Raw genomic sequence first — 22,970 nt, 5'->3', positions numbered from 1 at the left:
GAGGTTTTCTCTCCGGTAGTGCGGCATGCTTCAATTCAGATGTTGCTGTCTTTGGTAGCACAGTATGATATGGAATTGGAGAAGATGGATGTGAAGATAGCGTTCTTACATGGGAGCCTAGAGGAGAGGATATACATGCAGCAACCAGCTGGTTTCAGGCAGCCAGGGTTGGAAGAAAAGGTATGTCTACTGAAGAGATCTCTCTACGGTTTGAAGCAGTCACCTAGATAGTGGTATAAGAGGTTTGATACCTTTGTTCTTAGCCTTGGATTTTTCAGATGTGAGCATGATAATTGTATCTATGTGAAGAATGTGGATGAAGAGAATGCTCTATATTTGCTTCTATATGTGGATGATATGCTCATTGCTAGCAGGAGTATCAATGCAGTGAATGAGCTGAAATCTGCATTGTCTGAAGAATTTGAGATGAAGGATTTGGGTCCTTCCAAGAAAATTTTTGAAATGGAGATTTGTATAGATAGAAGCAAGGGTGTCCTCCATTTTTCATTGGGAGGATACATTCAAAAGGTCTTGATGAGGTTTGGGATGGATATATCCAAATCGGTTGGAATACCGCTTGCAAGCCACATGTCTCTTTCGAAGTTGAAGTGCCCCCAGACAGATGAAAAGAAAGAGTACATGGATAAAGTTCCATATGCTAGTGCCGTGGGCAGCGTGATGTATGCTATGGTGTGTTGCAGGCTAGACATAGCACATGCAGTAAGCCAGGTGAGCAGGTACATGGCAAACCCGGGGAAGGAGCACTGGCAGGCACTGAAGTGGATATTTCGGTATCTACAAGGAACTCGAAAGCTTGGTCTGACTTTTGAGCAGCAAGATGGACATGGGAGGAACTCCAATGCCACAAGGGAGTTTTCAGGTCCATTGAAAGGGTTTGTGGATGCAAATTTTGCAGGTGATCTGGATACGAGAAGGTCTACTATAGGCTATGTGTTCAGCATGTTTAGTAGACCGGTTTCGTGGAGATCAACCCTTCAACCTATCACAGCCTTGTCTACCACAGAGGTCAAGTACCTTGGGATCACAGAGGCTGCCAAGGAGGCTTTTTGGTTGAAGAGACTCATTAGGAGATGGGGATGAAGCAGAGTACAGTGGTGCTGCACAGCGACAGTCAAAGTGCTCTGCAATTGGTTCAGAATCCAGTCTATCATGCTCGCACAAAGTATATAGACGTGAGGTACCACAGGATCAGAGAGTTAGTGGAGGATGGTGAAGTGATGCTAGTGAAAGTTCATACAAAGAAGAACCAGTCGGATGCACTTACGAAGATTCTTTCACGGGATAGTTTTCTCTTTTGCGTGGGATTGATGGGGTTGACGAACCAGGTGGAGCTTGCAGAGGCTTTGGAGCACCAAGGTGGAGATTGTGGGCACAAGTGTGGTGCATCCAAAGCAAAGAATGCAAGAAACTGCAGTGGAAATAGTGAAAGGGTCGACTCTTGCTGTTAAAGAGTCGACTTTTGAAAAGCAAAGGTCGACTCATGCTATTAAAGAGTCGACTTCTGAAGAGCAAGGGTCGACTCATGCTGTTAAAGGGTCGACCCTTGGTCTATTTCAGATTTAGATAGATACGGAATTTGGTCTTCTACCTGCTTGAGACTCAAGTATTTGGGTCTTAAGGGGGCTAACTGTTATTGGGCTAGGTTTAAGCTCAAAGGGGGAGAGAGCATGCATGTTATGGGTGTACATGGGCTTGGGTTGAGTGCTTTCTCACTGGTTTAGCCTAGGGGAGTTTTTGGATTTGGGTTATGATTAACCATGTATATATACACTCACGTATTTTGTGTATGGATGGAATGAAATCAGATGTGACTCCTTTCTCTCTAAAAATTTCTATTCTCTTCTCTTCTTTTCCTCTCATGCACGTAAGCCGCCGTCCCTAAGAACCCTAGGCCATAAAGAAGAAGAGCCAATTTCCGCTTGGCTCTTGTTTTCCTCCACCATCAAAGAATCAGTGATCCACGCCTCTAGCAGCGAAGGAAAGTCTCCAGGTGCTGTAGTTTGAGGCGGTTCATCTTTTTAAGATTGGAATCAGATCCATTCGGTCTTCAACAGTTGGATTATAGATTCTGGTTCTAGTGCTCACTTGTGCACTACTATGCATGTCTAAAGAAAAGTAGAAAGCTAGCGGAAGGTGCAGTAACCCTTCGAATTGGCAACGGGGTAAGAGTTGCTGCTATGGCTATGGGCACTTATCCTCTGCGACTACCGTCTGGATTTAGTTTGATACTTAGGGATTGTTATTATGTGCATGCTGCTAGCAGAAATTTGATTTATATTTTATGTTTAGCACAGGATGATCATGTTTTTACATTCAACAAAGACTACTGTTCCATTTATTTTAGAAATAAATTGGTTGCACGTGGTTTTATGATTGACAGTCTTTATCACTTACATATGAATGTATCTGTGAATGTATCTGAGCAAGTAGTGAGTGCCATAGGATCCAAAAGATTCAGAGATGAGATAAACCAGAAGTATTTGTGGCACCTCAGACTTGGCCATATTGTAAAGGACATAATAAACAAATTGGAGAAAGATGGGCTTCTAGGCTCATTGACTTCTAAGTCATATCCAGTTTGTGAATCCTGCCTTCAAGAAAAAATGGCCAGATTATCCTTTGCAGGACATGGAAAGAGGACCACTGAGATACTTACTCTGGTACATACTGATGTGTGTGGCCCATTCGATGAGCAAGCCAGAGGTCGTTATTCATACTTCATAACCTTTACCGATGATTTTCATGATATGGGTATATGTATCTTATGAGACACAAATCTGAAGCTTTTGAAAAGTTCAAAGATTTAAGAAATGAAGTAGAAAAACAAACTGAAAAATCTCTTAAGGCTCTTCGATTAGATTGAGGAAGGAAATACCTTAGTGGGGAATTCTGGGACTATCTTAAGGAGAATGACATAGTTTCATAATGGACCCCTCCTGAAACACTTCAACTCAACGGAGTGTCGGAGAGGAGGAATCAGACTCTATCGGATATGGTCCGGTCCATGATGAGCTTCACTGATTTACTCTTATTTTTGTGGAGAGATGCCTTACTTTCTGCGATTTATTTATTAAAAAAAGTTTTCTCTAAATTCGTTCCTACCACACCGTAGAGATATGGCATGGTAAGAAGCCGAATCTTGGTCATCTCAAGATTTAGGGATGTCCGGCCCACATCAAGCGACTACATATGAACAAGTAAGAGGCTAGGAACTATGAGTGCTCATTTTATAAGATATCCTAAAGAGTCATTGGGATACAATTTTTACGTCCCAGAGGATCATAATGTTTTTGTGAGTCAACATGCTATCTTCTTGAAAAAAATAGTTTATCCATGATAGAGGCAGTGGAAGGAAAATTGATCTTGAAGAGAAAGTCTTTGAGAAGCAACGAGTCATGAAACCTACAGAACCTATTCATACTGAGCCAGTACGTGTAGTACCTCCTCCACCTCATAGATCTAGTAGGATTTTCTATTCTCCTAAAAGATACTTAGCTATGCTTATAGAGGATACTGAGAAAATGTTTCTCATGGGAGATAGAAAACATATACAGGATCCCAATACCTACAACAAGGCGATGTTAGACATCAATTTCGAAAAATGGCTGGAAGCTATGAAGTCAGAAATATACTTCATGCATTCCAACCAAGTCTGGACCTTAGTGGATCCACCAGAAGGTATAGTATCTATTGGTTGTAAATAGATCTACAAAAGGAAGATAGGTTCGGATGGAAGGTAGAGACCTATAAGACAAGGCTAGTGGCGAAAAGATATAGTCAGCACGAAGGCATTGACTATCAGAAGATCTTTTCACCTATGGCCATGCTGAAGTCCATCCGAATACTGCTTGCTATTGCAGCATATCATGATTATGAAATCTGGCAAATGGATATGAAAACTGCTTTCCTAAATAGATATCTTGAAAAAAATATCTATATGAAGCAGCTTTTGGGTTTCACTTCCAGTGATGGAGATCATAAGATCTGCAAGCTGCAAAAGTCCATCTATGGACTAAAGCAAGCATGTCAGAGTTGGAACACTTGTTTCAAAGATGCGATCAAATTATTTGATTTCATCAAGAACGAAGAAGAACCATATATTTATAAGAAAGTTAGTGGGTGTGCTGTCATATTTTTCGTATTTTACGTGGACGACATCCTCCTGATTGGAAATGATATTTCCATGCTAACTTCGGTTAAGGTCTAGTTGTCTAAAAAATTCTCTATGAAAGACCTTGGAGAAGCATCCTATATTTTGGGGATTAAGGTCTATAGAGATAGATCTAAGAGGATGCTTGGCCTATCACAGAAAATATACATAGAGAAGGTGCTGAAAATGTTCAACATAAAAAACTCTAAAAGGGGTCTTCTACCCCTTAGGCATGGGATTCATCTCTCCAAGAAGATGTGCCCCAACACATCTGAAGAAATTCAACGTATGAGCAAGATTCCTTATGCTTCGGGTATAGGGAGCCTCATGTATGCCATGCTATGTACACGACCTGATATAGCCCTTGCTGTGAGTGTCACAAGCAGATATCAGTCGAATCCAGACGAGGAGTACTGGATAGCTGTGAAGAACATTCTTAAGTACTTGAGAAGAACTAAGAATATGTTCTTGATCTTTGGAGGAGGATCAGAGTTAAAGATAGAAGGATACATAGATTCAGACTTTATGACCGATATTGATGATAGAAAGTCTACATCAGGATATGTGTTCTTGCGCAATGGTGGTTCGGTAAATTGGAAGAGTTCCAAACAATCGATCTAATTGATTCTACTATGTAAGCTGAGTGTATCGCCGCCTCTGAAGCTATAAAGAAAGCCTTATAGTACAAGAACTTTATTACAGAGTTAGATATAATGTCATCAGTGTTGGAATTTGTATCCTAAATGTCAATCGTCAGCATATTGATGATTGAATTTTGTAAATAAATTGACAAATTAATAAAGTGTTATTTGGCATTATTCATCATTTCATCTTCAAATGAACTCTTATATGATGAAGTCCTTAGGACTTATGTTATGATAAAGGAGGATTTATTTTTGAGTCCTTAAACTGGTTCACGACCAAATGATATGTGTTGCCCAGATAAACAACCCAAGAAGGGGGGTGAATTGGGTTTTAAAATAATTATTACAATTATTTGATTTGAGAAATACTAATTAACACTTTTTGCAATTTGATTAATTAGATGCTATGTGCTGTGAATGAAATGAAAGTAAGAGAGAGACACAAACAATCACAAACACAAAGATTTTATAGTGGTTCGGAGCTAATCCTTGCTCCTACGTCCACTCCCCAAGCCTCACTTGGGAATTCACTATAACCCCTCGGATTACAGCCGGTTGTTTTACAAGCTCACAACCAAACTTGTTGTTTTACGAGGTCACAACGAACTCGGTCGGTTTTCCCAGGCTCACCGACTAGAACCACCCCGATTGTTTTTCCGGGATCACAATCGAACCCTTACACCGTTGGTTTCAACCTAGGCTCACCAACAAACCTATATACCCTTAATTCAATCTCCTGATTGAATCAAGTAAGAACCAAAAGGAAAGAACAAAGACAAACAGAAAAATAAAGCTTCTAAAAAGCAGATATACAGCGATATAACTAAAAGAAGAGTTGAGAGCCCTCAAACACGTTTATGATGAAGTATAGGAGGGCTTCTTGAACTCTGGGTCTCCTCTTGAATGTCTTGAAGACTTGAAGACTGAAGGAGACTTCTTTAATGCTGGAAAGAGTCGGTTGAATGGAGTTAGTGGACCTCTTCCTTCTTTTCTGTTCAAATCCGTTTGCAGATGAAGGATACTTGTTATCTTTGAGTGGAATGTCACTTCTCTACTTTGCTACAGTCCTCTGTGGCTATTTAAACTATTCCCCACAGAAACTAGCCGTTAGACACACTTTTCTAGCCGTTCTGCACATTCTACACATCCTGACAATGTGTCCGTTGGGGTTGGAGTCGACTCGCGCGATCTGGAGTCGACTCGGCTGTAGCAGGAGTCGACTCATGCCTTTCTGGAGTCGGCTCGGCAACTGTTCCGGATTTGAATTAAAGTGAGCTTCTCGACTGGGAGTCGACTCGACTTGACCCGGAGTCGACTCGCCAAAACCTGGAGCTGACCTGGCAATTTTGGAGTCGGCTCATTCCATGGAATCCATAGATCTATTTTTCAACTTGGCTCACTCGAGTCGACTCGAAAATTCTGGGAGTCGACTCGGCTCTCAGAGCCCGAACTCCCGATCTTCTGTCTTTTGGCTTGTGCAGTCTCGGAGTCGACTCGAACTGTTCCGGAGTCGACTCGGCTCTCAGTATTCGAAAAACAGCTTTCTGTCTTTTTGGAGTAGCACTGCCTTGGAGTCGACTCGAACTGTCTTGGAGTCGACTCGCATCTCAGAGACAACAATTCTGTCTTCTGTCTTTTTGGGGTCGCGCTGTCTCGGAGTCGACTCGGGCTTTGCGGGAGTCGACTCGGATCTCAATGTCCGAAAACTGTTCTCTGACTTTTGCCTTGTATAGCATTGAGAGTCGACTCTCGCTTTCTTTGGAGTCGACCTGCCAACCATCGGAGTCGACTCGCGTTTCTCAGGAGTCGACTCGGCTCTCAGGGTCGAGAATTGCTCTCTGACTTTTTGTCTGTAACTCCCTGGAGTCGACTCATACTACTCAGGAGTCGACTCGGCAAACATCAGAGTCGACTCGCGCTCTTCAGGAGTCGACTCGCCGACAGGTTTTGAATTGAGTCTTTCTGTTCATCTGTCTGTTCTCAGTCGGAGTCGACTCATAACGTTCCGGAGTCGACTCGAGCCTGTGCCAGTGCTTCTGATACGCCTGGAGTCGACTCGTAATATTCCGGAGTCGACTCGAGTCTCAGACTTTGGTTCAACTTGACTTCTTAACTTATCCAAAATATCTTGAACCAAATCTAGATGCGCTTAACCATAAATTTATAAGATTTTCACTGAAACACTAGATTGAATTTATTAGTAAGCATAAGGTATACTCAAATGCTTTGAGCTCATCAAAATCAAATAGGGTTATGATCAATTACTCCACAATCTCCCCCTTTTTGATGATGACAAAACATTGAGTATATGTAAAGTGAATTGCACAACAAACAAGAAAATTTATGATAAAATTTTTGAAATGAATTCAAGTGTCTGGTTATTTAATTTATCCAAACTTGAAAGGTGTGAAACAATAAATTTTGGAGTTAAAGCTTCCCCTTTCATTTGGAATTATATAAGCCTTCATGTCATGCAATCAATTGTTTGGCTTATATGTCTTTAATGATTTTGCTTTCTTAAAAGTTCAGATTCTCCCCCTCAACATATGCATTCAACTTTGTTTTGATTCTCTGAATTTTCTTTTAATGCATTGAAGCTTTTGAACTTAAATTTTTGGTTTTTAGAGGAAAAATCTGTCAATTTGTTCTTGAGTAGGATTCAACTAATCTCCGAATATCCCTTGAATAGATTTTGGAGATTACTCAATTAGGAGCCCCAACAGAGAGATAATGAGCCTCGAGGTATCAAATCTACTTAGAACAAATTATTGTGTGTCTTATAAGTTTTTCTTTTTATTGATTTTCATTGATTCCTTTTTCCTTTTACATATCTATTAAATATATTCTCCCCCTTTTTGTCATCGTATCAAAAAGGAAGTGAGTAGAACACACAAGCAAGCAGTAAATGTGCACAATTTTGAAGAAATTTGTCTACTCATTGTATTGATGTATATGTAATTACATTTGTGAATACAATAAGTAAATCAGTAATACAAGTCAAAGTAAATAAAATCAGCTAGGGTCTCCTCGAGAATGTGGCTCCTCCTCTCAGTCTGGACTGCTCCATGAGGAGACCAACTGCATCCGTGAGTTCCCCAGCTGGGTGATGATGGCCGAGGTGGCCCTGCTGTGTGTCGTGGATAGCTCGGTCAAAGTCGCCTGGAGTGTATCCAGCTTGGCGATCAGCACATTCGCCAAGCGCTCGGCCCCCTGACTAGTGGTGCCCATATCATGTCGGATGTCATCTCGCATCTTCCGTGTGTTGCTTGTGACATCGCTCATGTTGGAGAACTGGGCTTGTATCAGGCTCCTGACGTTGAAGATCTCCTCTCTCAGATGAGCCGTCATCTCGGACACGGCTGATAGGGAGGGAACCAACGCAGAAGAGGGGGCAATGGCGGGACCTCTGATCTCCCTCAGAAGATCGTCCCGAAGATCTCTAACAATCTCCTGCCGCAACTTCCAGAGCTGCTCAGGAGAAATCTGAACCTCCATGAGCTGAGTAGGTGGAGCTGAGGAGGAGGGTCCGGCTGAGGTGGTGGGAGCTGAGGTGGAGGGAAAGGTAGGGAGGTCTGAATCAGGGTCTGGACTGGGGGAATGTCTGGCAGTAGGTGTGGAGGAAGATGGTTTCCTGACCCAAGTTCCCTCTACCTTACGAAACCCCATCCTGTGTAGGGTTCCCTCACCCATGCGATCTGTCCATCGCAATGCGCGAGAGGGTTCCCCCTCAGGAATAGGAATCTCGGACTCCCTAAAGATAAGAGTGTACATCATCCCATAAGGGAGGGTGAGCCTAGGTCTGTCTAGTGGCTCACATAGATATCTATAGATCATCTTGGGGAAGTTGATAGGGGTGTCCTGGAGAATGTAGTGCATGAGGGCTAGGTCCCTCTCAGACACAAAATCAAATCGGCCGGTCTTAGGGAATAATGACCTAGAAATGATGCTCAGGAGGAGCCGCATCTCAACAGAAAGTGAGCTAGCGGACACCTCATCTAAGGGGGACTGGGGTGGACTCCCTAAAATGGCCGTAAGGGCCTCAGTCCTATCCTCGGGGTGTGTAGGAGATACCCCTACTTGGGGAAGGTGGAGGATTTGAGCTATGAAATCCTCCGAAATAAATAATGGGACACCCGCTACGGTTCCCTCTATCCCCCCATTGCCCCTATGTTGCCCAGTAGATACAACCCAAGAGGGGGGGTGAATTGGGTCTTTTTAAACTTTTAGACTACTTCTAAAACTTTTCAATTAATTATGCTAAGTTATATAGATGCACAGTGAAATTTAAACTTAGCAACAGTTTGATGTATAGAATGTGACTAGATTGAATATGCTTGCAACTAAAGGATGCGCGGATAAAAGTTAAGCAAGCAATTTATCTAAGTAAGTAAGTGAGTAAGTTAGACAATGACAAGAATCATTACAAACACAACAAACATATAGTGGTTCGGTGCACCCCAGCACCTACATCCACTCCCCAAGACCTCTTGGGAATTTCACTATAATCCTACAGATTACAGCCGGTTGTTTTACAAGCTCACAACCCAACTTGTTGTTTTGCGAGATAACAACGAACTCGGTCGGTTTTCACAGGCTCACCGACTAGAACCAACTGATTGTTTTTTCGGGTTCACAATCAAACCCAGTTGGTTTTCCCAAAGGCTCACCAACCACAACCTAACACCGTTGGTTTTCCCTTTGGCTCACCAACAAACCTTAACCCCTTGATTCAATCCCTTGATTGAATCAAGTTACAAGATATTAAAACAAAGGTTTAAAAACAAATACAAGCTTCTCACTTAAGCAGATATAGCAAATATAAATAAGTAAAGTAAAGAGAAGAAGCCCTCAAACTAATTCATAGATGGAGGAACTCGGCTTCTTCTTCACTTGACCCTCTTCTGATTTTGCACGAAGTAGAGGATCACCGAGGCAGCACACAGTTGAAGAGGAAGCTTTGGGATTCACTTGGATGCTCTTCTTCTCTCTATTTTGCTTTAAATGGCCCTTTTGTGCTTTAGGGAGATTTTCCTTGTAATCTCTTCTAAATCTCTTTCCTAAATGTCCTCTCCCACTTTCTTGCCGTCTCCCCTAGCTCTCCTCTTGATTTTATAGCTTTACATGTCATGGAACCAGAAATCTAGCCGTTAGAGAGAAAAATAGAGCCGTTGTGCACAGTCTGCAACTCCTGACAAAGTTTCCGTTGGGATCGGAGTCGACTCGCGCGATCTGGAGTCGACTCGGCTGTAGCAGGAGTCGACTCATGCTTTTCTGGAGTCGGCTCGGCAACTGTTCCAGATTTGAATTAAAGTGGTCTTCTCGACTGGGAGTCGACTCGACTTAACCCGGAGTCGACTCGCCAAAATCTGGAGCTGACCTTGCACTTTTGGAGTCGGCTCATCCCAAGGAATCCATAGATGTATTCTTCAACTTGCCTCACTCGAGTCGACTCGTGAATTCTGGGAGTCGACTCGGCGCTCAGAGGCCGAACTCCCGATTTTCTGTCTTTTGGCTCGTTCAGTCTTGGAGTCGACTCGAACTGTTCCGGAGTCGACTCGGCTCTCAGTATCCGAAAAACAGTCTTCTATCTTTTTGGAGTAGCGCTGCCTTGGAGTCGACTCGAACTGTCTTGGAGTCGACTCGAGTCTCAGAGACAAAAACACTGTCTTCTGTCTTTTGGTGTAGCGCTGTCTCGGAGTCGACTCGGGCTTTGCGGGAGTCGACTCGGCACTCAGTGTCTGAAATTGGCTCTCTGACTTTTTGCCTTGTATTTCTCTGGGAGTCGACTCTTGCTTCCTTAGGAGTCGACCTGCCAACCATTGGAGTCGACTCGAGTTCCTCAGGAGTCGACTCGGCTCTCAGGGTCCAAAATAGCTTCTCTGTGTTTCTGCCTTGTTACTCCCTGGAGTCGACTCGTACTATCCAGGAGTCGACTCGAGGACTATTCTTTTGGATTTTCCTTTGAATTTGCTCTTCCAACTTGAGTCCTTTGAACTTGAAACTTGGGCCAATGAAGTGTAACTTTCTTCCAACTTTTCTTGAGAGCTTTGGAGGCCTTCTTGTGTTCTTCCAGCTTGCTATGTTCCTTGCAAAATGAATATTTTTCTCCTTGCAACACAAACATTAGTATTTATACTTCAAGGTTTTTGTGATCATCAAAATCAATCTTTAAATCAATCTTTGGGTCATCAGTCTCCCCCTTTTTGATGATGACAAAACTTGGAGTATATGCAATATAAAATATATTGTGTTCTAGAAGTAGTGCATAGCTAAGTTGTTTAAAGTAGAAAATATATATCTTTAACATATACTTCATGATAATGCTTTAGATTTAATCAACTTAACATAATCAACACATAAAGCATTATGAGCATATACTTAGATATTTCTCCCCCTTTTTGACAACATCAAAAAGATAGTGAAACATTAAGCACAAAGATAAGAATACTCAAATATTTCTTTTTCTGATTGTACTCTGATTTGCATGTCAAATTATTGCAAGGATGTGAATCATATAACTCAAGGCAATAATATTAGAATAAGATTAATGAGCATAGATCAGAGTCAATTAAGATAATTTCAGAGCAGAACACATCGAATGTGATTCCAAGGATAGTTTTCAACTCAAGTGTAGATGGAATCTTTCTTAAGTTAATTCAAGAAGTACCACGAATGATATTCAAAGAAAGCACGAATGGAAATCTAACCTCTCTTCAATAATAAGTATGAAAGCTTGTTCATTTAAGATCTTTTGCCCAATATATTAAGTATTTTATCAACATGAGAGCAATTTAATATGATTTATGCATAAGATATATTAACCAAATAACAAGCCTCAAGGAGTATCATAAAGATTTTTAGATTTAAATTTCAGATGATACATATTGGAGAGCATTAGGATCACTTTTCACTTGGTATGCTTTCTCTCTCCTTTAGTTATAGATTTATGCGATTAAGTTCCATAAGATCTCTCCTTCTGAGATTTTCTTTCTCCCCCTCAATTGATCATTCCATTTAAGAGTTTAGAATTTGAAGATAATGTTCAGTAAAATTGTCAATCTCAAAAAAAATTTTCTATAAGTTTCAGCTTATTTTCATAAGACTCAATGTTTGAGATAAGACAACCTTTATAGAACTCATCTCAAGGTATAAACTCATTATATAATTAAAGCAAGTCTTGCAATATAATGAGGTTCATTAAAATCAATCCATAAAAAGATACTGAATATCTAAAGCTCCCCCTCAAAAGATGCATTCTTCTTTAATCATTCTTTTCTATTGTTGAATTTCAGATTTTAATGATAAACGTGAATAAAACTGAAATTCTATGATATCGAGAATGTAGAGTAATCTATCATTATTCAAAATTTGTAGCAATTACTCTTTCTAATCCTTCAAGAACAAGTTATACTTTCTCTTAATCTTAGAGAAAATGTGTAGAAATATTAATCAGAAAATGATTCATTTGAAGCTCAGTTTCTTTCAAAAGCATTCATATTTTCTTTCTTTTAGAATCATTTGAGTGAGCTGAAATATTTCTAGCTTTAAAATCATTCACTCTATATATATTCTGATGGAAGTCTTTAAGAATGTAGGAGAGAAAAACATATAGATGATCATTGAGGTATATATATTTATAGATATCTATTTCTTAATCATAGTTTTTCAGCAATGTATACATGAAACACAATAAATCTTTTTAATATCAAAATAAAATTATATATTTAGAAATTTTTGTTTTCAATCAAGATCATCGAAAGACACATCATTTGGACTAATATTAGTATACTTTAAAGATAAGAAATGATGTGTTTCGGATGCGTATCGGAGCAATCAACCAAGACATCAAAATTAATTTTGTTTTTCTTACATTAAGATTTTATTTAGAGATCATATTGAGTTTAAGCTTTTATACAAAATCAGATTTTGAATTTCATAAAGATTTTCAATAGAGTCTTTCAAAGTCATAATTTGAGATATGTATCTTCCACATTGTAGCTCATCTTAAATCATTATGATTGAAAACACATATTTCAATAATATTAGAGCACTTTCAGAATCTTTATATTTAATATTGAGTTTCGATACACAATGGATGATATTTTAACAAGTATTAGGACATTATGTATCAAAGTTAGGCAAGTAGAAGGATAGATCAAGATCAATTCAAAATAGAAATATCCTTCTCTTCTTTTTTTTTGCAAATCTATTTGACTTTCAAAGATAATCGTGAATGACAAATCTAAAATTTCTTTTCAATAGTATCAGAATAAAACATTCAATCAAATTATTTAAGCATGGAGCATTACAAAATATTGAGAACCCATAATTTCAGACATCATGCCACATGCAAAATATATTATGTGTTAAGTCATGCATTAAAATAACAAGCATGTCAATGATCAATTCTTTTCAAATAAACTCTCCCTATTTAAACATACTTTTGCACTGATTTCATCCTTAAGGTGTGTTTCCAAGTGACTAAAACTTGACTTGATTCTTCTTATATACTTTCATTTACTTTGTCATTCATTTTTTTTTTTGAATTTCTTTTCTTAATCAATTAACGAACATTTTGTTATTGTTTTTCGTTTTTACTTTCATATGCTTTATACTCTATTTGCTCCCTATCTGGTGGAGTTGGAAGGGGCACGAGGTACTACCACTAGCCTTCCTCTTGTGCCGTCCCTAATATACCCTACACCGAATAGTTGGGTCAAATAGTGCCGGGTACTACCACTAGCCTCCCCATTGGCACCATCCCTATGATGAGCAATATAGAAAGGTTAAAATGTTCACTTGAAACTCTCTCTATTTAAGTGTAATTAATTACGAATTTTATCCCTTCCAAAAGAATGTTCACACAAGTATCACAAATGTGCCGAATATATTATGCTTGTTTTGCTTTTGCTTAAGATTGGAGTACTTGCCTTCTCTTGAATAATATCCATTTTCTTTTCTTTATCTCTCTCTCTTTTTGTTATTCTCAAGTAATTTACATGAAAGAGCAGAATAAGGAAATAATCTTATGTATCATATAGATGTATATCATGCAAACAACATTTTCATTAAGCTCATGGACTCATAGCTTCTCACAAATTAATTATAAATCAACATTTTAAGCATATACTTGTGTATTTCATGGTTATGATATAGGCAAAGGAATATTTTATTTTGAGCAAACCATGAAACAATTTCTAAAAGCATAAGTCAATCAATACATATATAGACATGATATCAAGAAATTAATAATTAAAGACTTCATGCCATAGTAAGATTTAAGTTAATGACTTTGCTCAGCTAATTTATGAGAGAGGTATCTAAAATTACCGAATCATTCTGCATTCTTCAAGTCAAATACCTACTAGATTTCTTATGTGTAACCTTTTGGCTGAAGAAAGTCCTCTCTCTTGTTTGCATGTGAATGTTTATTGTACCTTTTATGAAGGTGTCCTTCAAGTTGAAATCTCTCATTTTCTTGCTCAAGGATCCTGCAAACTTCTTTTCTTTCTTGAAAGAAAGTCATTAGTTTCTTCAAGATACAAAACATTCATCCACCATATTTTTAACTAGATGACTCAATATAAGATATGACACTAGTTGAATGTTGAGTCACTTTACTCAAGAGATTGCCTAAGTATAAGCAAGCACATATCACTTGAACTAAAGAGATGGTTTCATTAACCAATATGGTTCAAGGACAAGCATGTGAGACAATAGAAAGATTTATCAAGATCAAATCAATTTCTTATTTTCAACATCAATTTAGCTTAGATTCTATTTGCTTAAGATAATTATCAATAAGGCATGCTAGCTAAGTTTTGATCAAATTGCCTTAAACAATTATTTCTATCAAAATTCAGATTATGATTCATTTGTTATCAATAAATTATGATTCATTAGAGTTAGATTGAAGTCTTGCACAAGGTCACATAATGATCACACAATCTGGTCTATTAGGTATATGACAAAATAATTATTCTATCATGCTTTTGATGCTTGTTCCAAATCATAAATTGCTTTATCATATTTGTAATGAATGTTTTCAAATAAGGTGGTTATTTTACATAGATCCCCTTTTTTTTAATGAAATAACCACACAGGAGTGTATTCTACACATTCATTTAACAGAATATAAAGCTCATAAAGCAAGCAAATGATAATGGTGGTCTTTACTTCTAATCATGCAAGAATTTCATCAAGATTTATTTCATCTTTTCTTGATTTAGTCTTTTAGTAGTTATCAATTTTTCTTCATTAAGTGCATTTCTGAAAAACTCAATTTGGTTCTAATTATTAACAAGTTTTCAGATTGTTATATGTAAAAGATTAACCATATACATATATAATTTGATTTTAGTATTTTGATAATAAATCATTAGTCTCATAAAGAATAAACTGAATTGATATTTCTTCAACTAGAATCTTTTCATTGAATATTCTATACGCATTGCTTGATGAATGATATCCAAGGATAGAAATATCTTTATCAGATTTGGCATTATTTTCAAAAGACCATATCAAGCATATCATAAGCTACTGAAAAATATGAAAGATATGCAATAGATCATTTTCTATTTTTCAGAAGATCAAATGGAGTTTTCATCAATAATAGACCTAATATAAACCATATATATGACAAGCAATGATGATAGCTTTTAACAAAAAATCATTTAAGTGGATGACTATCATACAACATTGCCTTCTTCATTTCTTCAAGGATTCTATTAATCCTATTTTACTTATAGTGTTCTTGGTGCAGAAACAATTGAATTCAATATTATTTTCTGTGCACAACTTAATACAAAATTGGTTTTCAACACTATGCCATTTCATAATTTGCAAACCTTTTTCATTTGATCCCTTTTTGTGAGTTTGTGCCAATGCAGAAAATATTTCAATTTAAGTGCCAAGAACAAAACCAATGTAAGCTTTTGAAAACTTAGTGTTGGAAACAACAACTTTAGATTTAGAAATTGATTTTTGTTTGTTTCCTTAGTTAACATGCATAGTAACCTTTGACCTTTTAGAAGATACTCTAAGTAAGCCAATGACAAGGTCTTTTGAGATTAAGTACATACTAGCATGAGTTGATTTTATATCCCAAAGATGGTTTCTTTAATCTTGGTATTCATAGTGCATATATTCAAAGGCATACCAAGTGCACATTTTCATATCTATGATCGATAAACAATAATGCCATGGATAAAAACTCTCAATCAAGTATATAGAGAATTCATAGAGTTATTCTTAGCAACTTATCCAATAGTGAGTAAATCATACAATAAAATGAAGTGATTTGATACTATTTTCAAAAGTATTTTCTATATCACAAAATTGATCAATACTTGCAATTCATATTTTAATCAAATACTAAAGCAAAAGTAATGATGAGATGCAAGGGTTACTGATTTCATTATTATTATATTTTAATTACTTTTCATAAGTGTATTTTAAGTTTCACTCTTTAATGTGTGTCTAGAGCACTCATTTGTATGAAAGTTCCATTTGTTTCATGGGTATCTTGGCACACCTTCATCTACATCCTCATATTTTCATTTTGGGTACCCAAGCTTGCTTGGGTCCTTGAGAGTTAGGACATATAGTTCCTTTTGGAATCCAAATTTGTTTAATTATAATAACTTTACTACTTGATTTAATTATGTTAGAACGATAGGTAAAGTTATTATGCCCATTCTTTTCATGTTTGAAATAAGTTATCTTATTTAATGGTTTGCTTGGTGAATTGATAACCTTTTTCTTTAGGGATTCATTGCTAAGTGAAGGAGTTAAGCCAAATTTTGATTTATCAAAATCAGCATGTTGGCTTTCAAACATCATTTTTAATCTTTCTGAACTTACAGTAAATTTGTTAATAAAAGACTTCAATTGGTTAATTTCTTTACTTAAGTTTTGATTTTCTTTAATTAAATTCTAATTTTTCTGAATTAATTGTTCTGAATTTAACCTTAAAATTTCATTTTCAGAATTTAGTTTATCTCGTATTTCATCATTAGAATTTTTTTCTTTTGAAATTTTCAGATTTAGTTTCTTAAGATTTTTATTCTTCACCGCTAATTTTCTACATTCACCATACAAATCATGAAAAGCATTTAATAATTCATCATAAGAGAATTCTTCTTGAAAATCATTTGAGGTAAGAGTAGATTCAGATTTTACCTTGTCTTCTTGTGCCATAAAGCACGAGTTAGTTACCTCTTGTAGTTCCTTGGAGCTAATATCATCATTGTTGCTCCTAACTTTTAATTTCTTGCTTGACTCTTTCTTGGTCAAGGCTTTCTTTCTTTTTATCTCTTTCTTCCTTTCTTCTACCTTCCTCTTCTTCTTTGTCTTTAGGAAGCTTTTGAATCTTTCTTCCTGATTTAGAGTGTTTCCTGCATGCTCAATGTTAGTCTTGCAATTATCCTCAAGTAAACTAACATGGGGTTCTTCGGAAATATCATAAGTTGCTTCAAGAGTATCCCATATTTGTTTGGCAGATGAACATATACAAATTTGGTTGAAAATATTTTTATTAAATGCACAGTAGAGAAGGTTCATAGCCTTAGCATTTAGTTCAGCCAAATTTTCATCGAACATACTTTCAATTAATTTCGTGGGTGTGTGTAGGCCATTTGTTATGACATTCCATAACTCATAGTTTTGTGATTGAGTAAAGATTTTCATTCTAGCTTTCCATTGAATATAGTTAGATCCATCAAACAGTGGAGGTCTGTTTGTGGAAAGTCCCTCAGCAAGTAATACGTTATGTGGGGTTGTCATGATCTTTGGCTCTAGTCGGTTAAGACTACAAATAATATTTGAGCACCTGCTCTGATACCACTTGTTGCCCAGTAGATACAACCCAAGAGGGGGGGTGAATTAGGTCTTTTAAACTTTTAGACTACTTCTAAAACTTTTCAATTAGTTATGCTAAGTTATATGGATGCACAGTAAAATTTAAACTTAGCAACAGTTTGATGTATAGAATGTGACTAGATTGAATATGCTTGCAACTAAAGGATGCGCGGATAAAAGTTAAGCAAGCAATTTATCTAAGTAAGTAAGTGAGTAAGTTAGACAATGACAAGAATCATTACAAACACAACAAACATATAGTGGTTCGGTGCACCCCAGCACCTACATCCACTCCCCAAGACCTCTTGGGAATTTCACTATAATCCTACAGATTACAGCCGGTTGTTTTATAAGCTCACAACCCAACTTGTTGTTTTGCGAGATAACAACGAACTCGGTCGGTTTTCACAGGCTCACCGACTAGAACCAACCGATTGTTTTTCCGGGTTCACAATCAAACCCAGTTGGTTTTCCCAAAGGCTCACCAACCACAACCTAACACCGTTGGTTTTCCCTTTGGCTCACCAACAAACCTTAACCCCTTGATTCAATCCCTTGATTGAATCAAGTTACAAGATATTAAAACAAAGGTTTAAAGACAAATACAAGCTTCTCACTTAAGCAGATATAGCAAATATAAATAAGTAAGGTAAAGAGAAGAAGCCCTCAAACTAATTCGTAGATGGAGGAACTCGGCTTCTTCTTCACTTGACCCTCTTCTGATTTTGCACGAAGTAGAGGATCACCGAGGCAGCACACAGTTGAAGAGGAAGCTTTGGGATTCACTTGGATGCTCTTCTTCTCTCTATTTTGCTTTAAATGGCCCTTTTGTGCTTTAGGGAGATTTTCCTTGTAATCTCTTCTAAATCTCTTTCCTAAATGTTCTCTCCCACTTCCATGCCGTCTCCCCTAGCTCTCCTCTTGATTTTATAGCTTTACATGTCATGGAACCAGAAATCTAGCCGTTAGAGAGAAAAATAGAGCCGTTGTGCACAGTCTGCAACTCCTGACAAAGTTCCCGTTGGGATCGGAGTCGACTCGCGCGATCTGGAGTCGACTCGGCTGTAGCAGGAGTCGACTCATGCTTTTCTGGAGTCGGCTCGGCAACTGTTCCAGATTTGAATTAAAGTGGTCTTCTCGACTGGGAGTCGACTCGACTTAACCCGGAGTCGACTCGCCAAAATCTGGAGCTGACCTTGCACTTTTGGAGTCGGCTCATCCCAAGGAATCCATAGATGTATTCTTCAACTTGGCTCACTCGAGTCGACTCGTGAATTCTGGGAGTCGACTCGGCGCTCAGAGGCCGAACTCCCGATCTTCTGTCTTTTGGCTCGTTCAGTCTTGGAGTCGACTCGAACTGTTCCGGAGTCGACTCGGCTCTCAGTATCCGAAAAACAGTCTTCTGTCTTTTTGGAGTAGCGCTGCCTTGGAGTCGACTCGAACTGTCTTGGAGTCGACTCGAGTCTCAGAGACAAAAACACTGTCTTCTGTCTTTTGGTGTAGCGCTGTCTCGGAGTCGACTCGGGCTTTGCGGGAGTCGACTCGGCACTCAGTGTCTGAAATTGGCTCTCTGACTTTTTGCCTTGTATTTCTCTGGGAGTCGACTCTTGCTTCCTTAGGAGTCGACCTGCCAACCATTGGAGTCGACTCGAGTTCCTCAGGAGTCGACTCGGCTCTCAGGGTCCAAAATAGCTTCTCTGTGTTTCTGCCTTGTTACTCCCTGGAGTCGACTCGTACTATCCAGGAGTCGACTCGAGGACTATTCTTTTGGATTTTCCTTTGAATTTGCTCTTCCAACTTGAGTCCTTTGAACTTGAAACTTGGGCCAATGAAGTGTAACTTTCTTCCAACTTTTCTTGAGAGCTTTGGAGGCCTTCTTGTGTTCTAGCACACATGCATACACTAAACATGATATCAGGTCTACTTGTAGTGAGATACAATAAAGATCCTATCATACCTCTATATAACTTTTGATCTACAGATTTACCTGATTCATCTTGGTCTAATTTGCATGATGAGCTCATGGGTGTGCTGATTGACTTGTTTCCCTCCATATCAAACTTCTTAAGCATCTCCTTGATGTATTTGGCTTGATTGATGAAAATGCCTTCTTTAGATTGTTTGATTTGAAGCCCGAGGAAAAAGTTCAGCTCTCCCATCATGCTCATCTCAAACTCACTCTGCATCAAATCAGCAAATTTCTCGCAGAGGCGATTGTTAGTAGCACCGAAAATAATATCATCAACATAAATCTGCACTAATAACATATCTTTGTTTTTCTTCTTTAGAAACAATGTTGTGTCTACATTTTCCCTAGAGAACTCATGTTCTAGTAAGAATTTGCTAAGCCTTTCATACCATGCTCTAGGTGCTTGTTTCAAACCATAAAGTGCTTTGTTCAGTTTATACACATGATTAGGGTATTGATGATTTTCAAAACCAGGAGGCTGTTCTACATACACCTCCTCATTAGTATACCCATTTAAAAATGCACTTTTTACATCCATTTGAAATAATTTGAAATCCTTAGAGCATGCAAATGCTAATAAAAATCTAATTGCCTCAAGTCTAGCTACAGGAGCAAAGGTTCATCAAAATCTATACCTTCTTCTTGATTATATCCCTTTGCTACTAGTCTGGCCTTATTCCTTATTACAATTCCATTTTCATCAAGTTTGTTTTTATATATCCATTTGGTACCTATAATTGAATATTCAGAAGGTCGTTCAACTAGATTCCATACCTTGTTTCTAGTAAATTGGTTTAATTCCTCTTTGTGGAGTGATTGATTAAAACCCCATTTGATTTTGATGAGCTCAAAGCATTTGAGTATATCTTGTGATTACTAATGAATTCAATTGAGTGTTTCAGTGAAAATCCTGTCCAAGTGTCTCTAGATTTGGTTCATAGTATTTTGGATAAGTTAAGAAGTCTGCTGAACCAAAGTCTGAGACTCGAGTCGACTCCCGAGTATCACGAGTCGACTCCAAGCGTATCAAGTTCACTGGCACGAGCTCGAGTCGACTCCAGACTAGTACGAGTCGACTCCGACTGAGAACAGAAAGAAGAACAGAAAGCCTCATCTCGGAACCTGTCAACGAGTCGACTCCTGAAGTGCGCGAGTCGACTCCAATGTTCAACGAGTCGACTCCAGGGTAGTAAGAGTCGACTCCAAGAGGTACACAAAGAAAAGTCAGAGAGCAGTTTTTCGGGTCTGAGATTCGAGTCGACTCCAGTGGAACGCGAGTCGACTCCGATGGTTGGCAGGTCGACTCCAAAGAAAGCATGAGTCGACTCTCAGCGGAACACAAGGAAAAAGTCAGAGAGCATTTTTGGGACTCTGAGATTCGAGTCGACTCCCGCATTGCACGAGTCGACTCCGAGACTCCGCGACCATCGACAGACAGAAAACCATGTTACTGCCTCTGAGATTCGAGTCGACTCCCAGACAGCTCGAGTCGACTCCAAGACAAGCTTCACGTCAAAAGGCAGAAGACCAACTTTCGGAAACTGAGAGCCGAGTCGACTCCAAGGAAGTTCGAGTCGACTCCAAGACTGGATGAGCCAAAAGACAGAGAATCGGGAGTTCGGGCTCTGAGATTCGAGTCGATTCCAAGGACAGTCGAGTCGACTCGAGTGGACAAAATTCAAAATTGGATCCACGGACTTCTGTGGATGAGCCGACTCCAAACGTTTTTAATTAAATAACTTCTTACTCTCACATCACTCACAGCACTTAGGATTAATTAAATAACTTGCAATAGTTTTTAATTAATCATCCATAACGTTTTAAATATCTAAATTAATTTTAAAACCCAATTCACCCCCCTCTTGGGTTGTCTATCTGGGCAACAAGTGGTATCAGAGCCAAAAACTCTTCCACTCAAGAGTTAAAAGATCAAAATGACAACCCCATTTGGATCTTCTCACATTGAGGGTCAGTCCACCCAAAGACCCCCTTTCTTCAATGGATCCGACTACTCATACTGGAAGGCTAGGATGAGAATATTCATCCAAGCCCAAGACTATGAGATGTGGACCATTGTAGTGAATGGCCCATACATCCCATCCACATATGTAGAGGGTGTTAAGGTACCCAAATTAGAAAAGGATTGGGATGAACATGACATGAGGAAGGCACAATTAAACTCTAAAGCTATGAATGTGTTTTATTGTGCCTTAGACCGTAATGAATTCAATAGGGTTTCAACTTGTAATTCTGCAAAAGAAATTTGGGACAGACTTGAAGTGACCCATGAGGGCACGAATCAAGTCAAGGAATCCAAAATAAACATCTTGGTTCATAAATATGAACTATTTAAAATGGATTCAAATGAAACAATCACATGCATGTTCACTAGGTTTACTGATATTGTCAATGGCCTAAAAAGCCTTGGCAAGAACTATACTAACAGTGAGCTTGTCAGGAAAATCCTTCGGTGTCTACCAAGGTCGTGGGAAGCTAAAGTGACGGCAATCCAAGAAGCCAAGGACTTGAACAAGCTACCACTTGAGGAGCTTCTTGGATCCCTTATGACGCACGAGCTCACCATGAAACAACACAACGAGGAAGAGTCCTCCCATAAGAAAAAGGTAATAGCTTTAAAATCTACTTCATCTAACAAAGACTTATCTTGCAGTAGCAGTAGTGAAGAAGAAGAAGATGAGGAAGATGGTGGTGAGGCACTTCTTGTGCGCAAGTTCAAGAAATTCATCAACCACAAGAAGTCCTATCATCAAAGGAGAGGCCCCTCAAATTCCTACCGCAAGGACAAAGGTAAGGAAAGAGAAAATGAGGGGATTGGGTGCTATGAGTGCAAAAAGCCGGGACACATCAGAGCTGAGTGTCCCTTACTAAAGAAGGGCAGCAAGTACAAGAAGAAGAAGAAAGCCCTTGTCACCACCCTATCGGACTCCGACGCATCATCTTCATCATCGGATGAAGAACAAGAAGAGAAGGCCAATTTCTGCTTCATGGCCAACGAAAACGAGGAGTGTCTTGCAGCCAAAGTCAACAAAAACTGCTGGTATTTGGATAGTGGCTGCTCAAGGCACATGACGGGTGATAAAGATCAATTTTTCACCCTTGAAGCTAAGAAGGGAGGTGCTGTGACGTTTGGAGACAACAACCAAGGTCACATCATTGGTATTGGTAAAGTTCAAATCACCCCTTCTACTTTTATAGATAATGTTAGATATGTTGATGGTCTTAAGCATAACTTGTTAAGCATTAGTCAATTATGTGATAAAGGATATGATGTTATGTTTAAACCATCACTATGCATTATAACAAATCC

Source organism: Phoenix dactylifera, unplaced genomic scaffold (genome assembly GCF_009389715.1).
Source record: "Phoenix dactylifera cultivar Barhee BC4 unplaced genomic scaffold, palm_55x_up_171113_PBpolish2nd_filt_p 000064F, whole genome shotgun sequence".
NCBI lineage: Eukaryota > Viridiplantae > Streptophyta > Magnoliopsida > Arecales > Arecaceae > Phoenix > Phoenix dactylifera.
The sequence above is the reverse complement of the archived record's forward strand: the minus strand, read 5'-3'. Positions refer to the sequence as shown.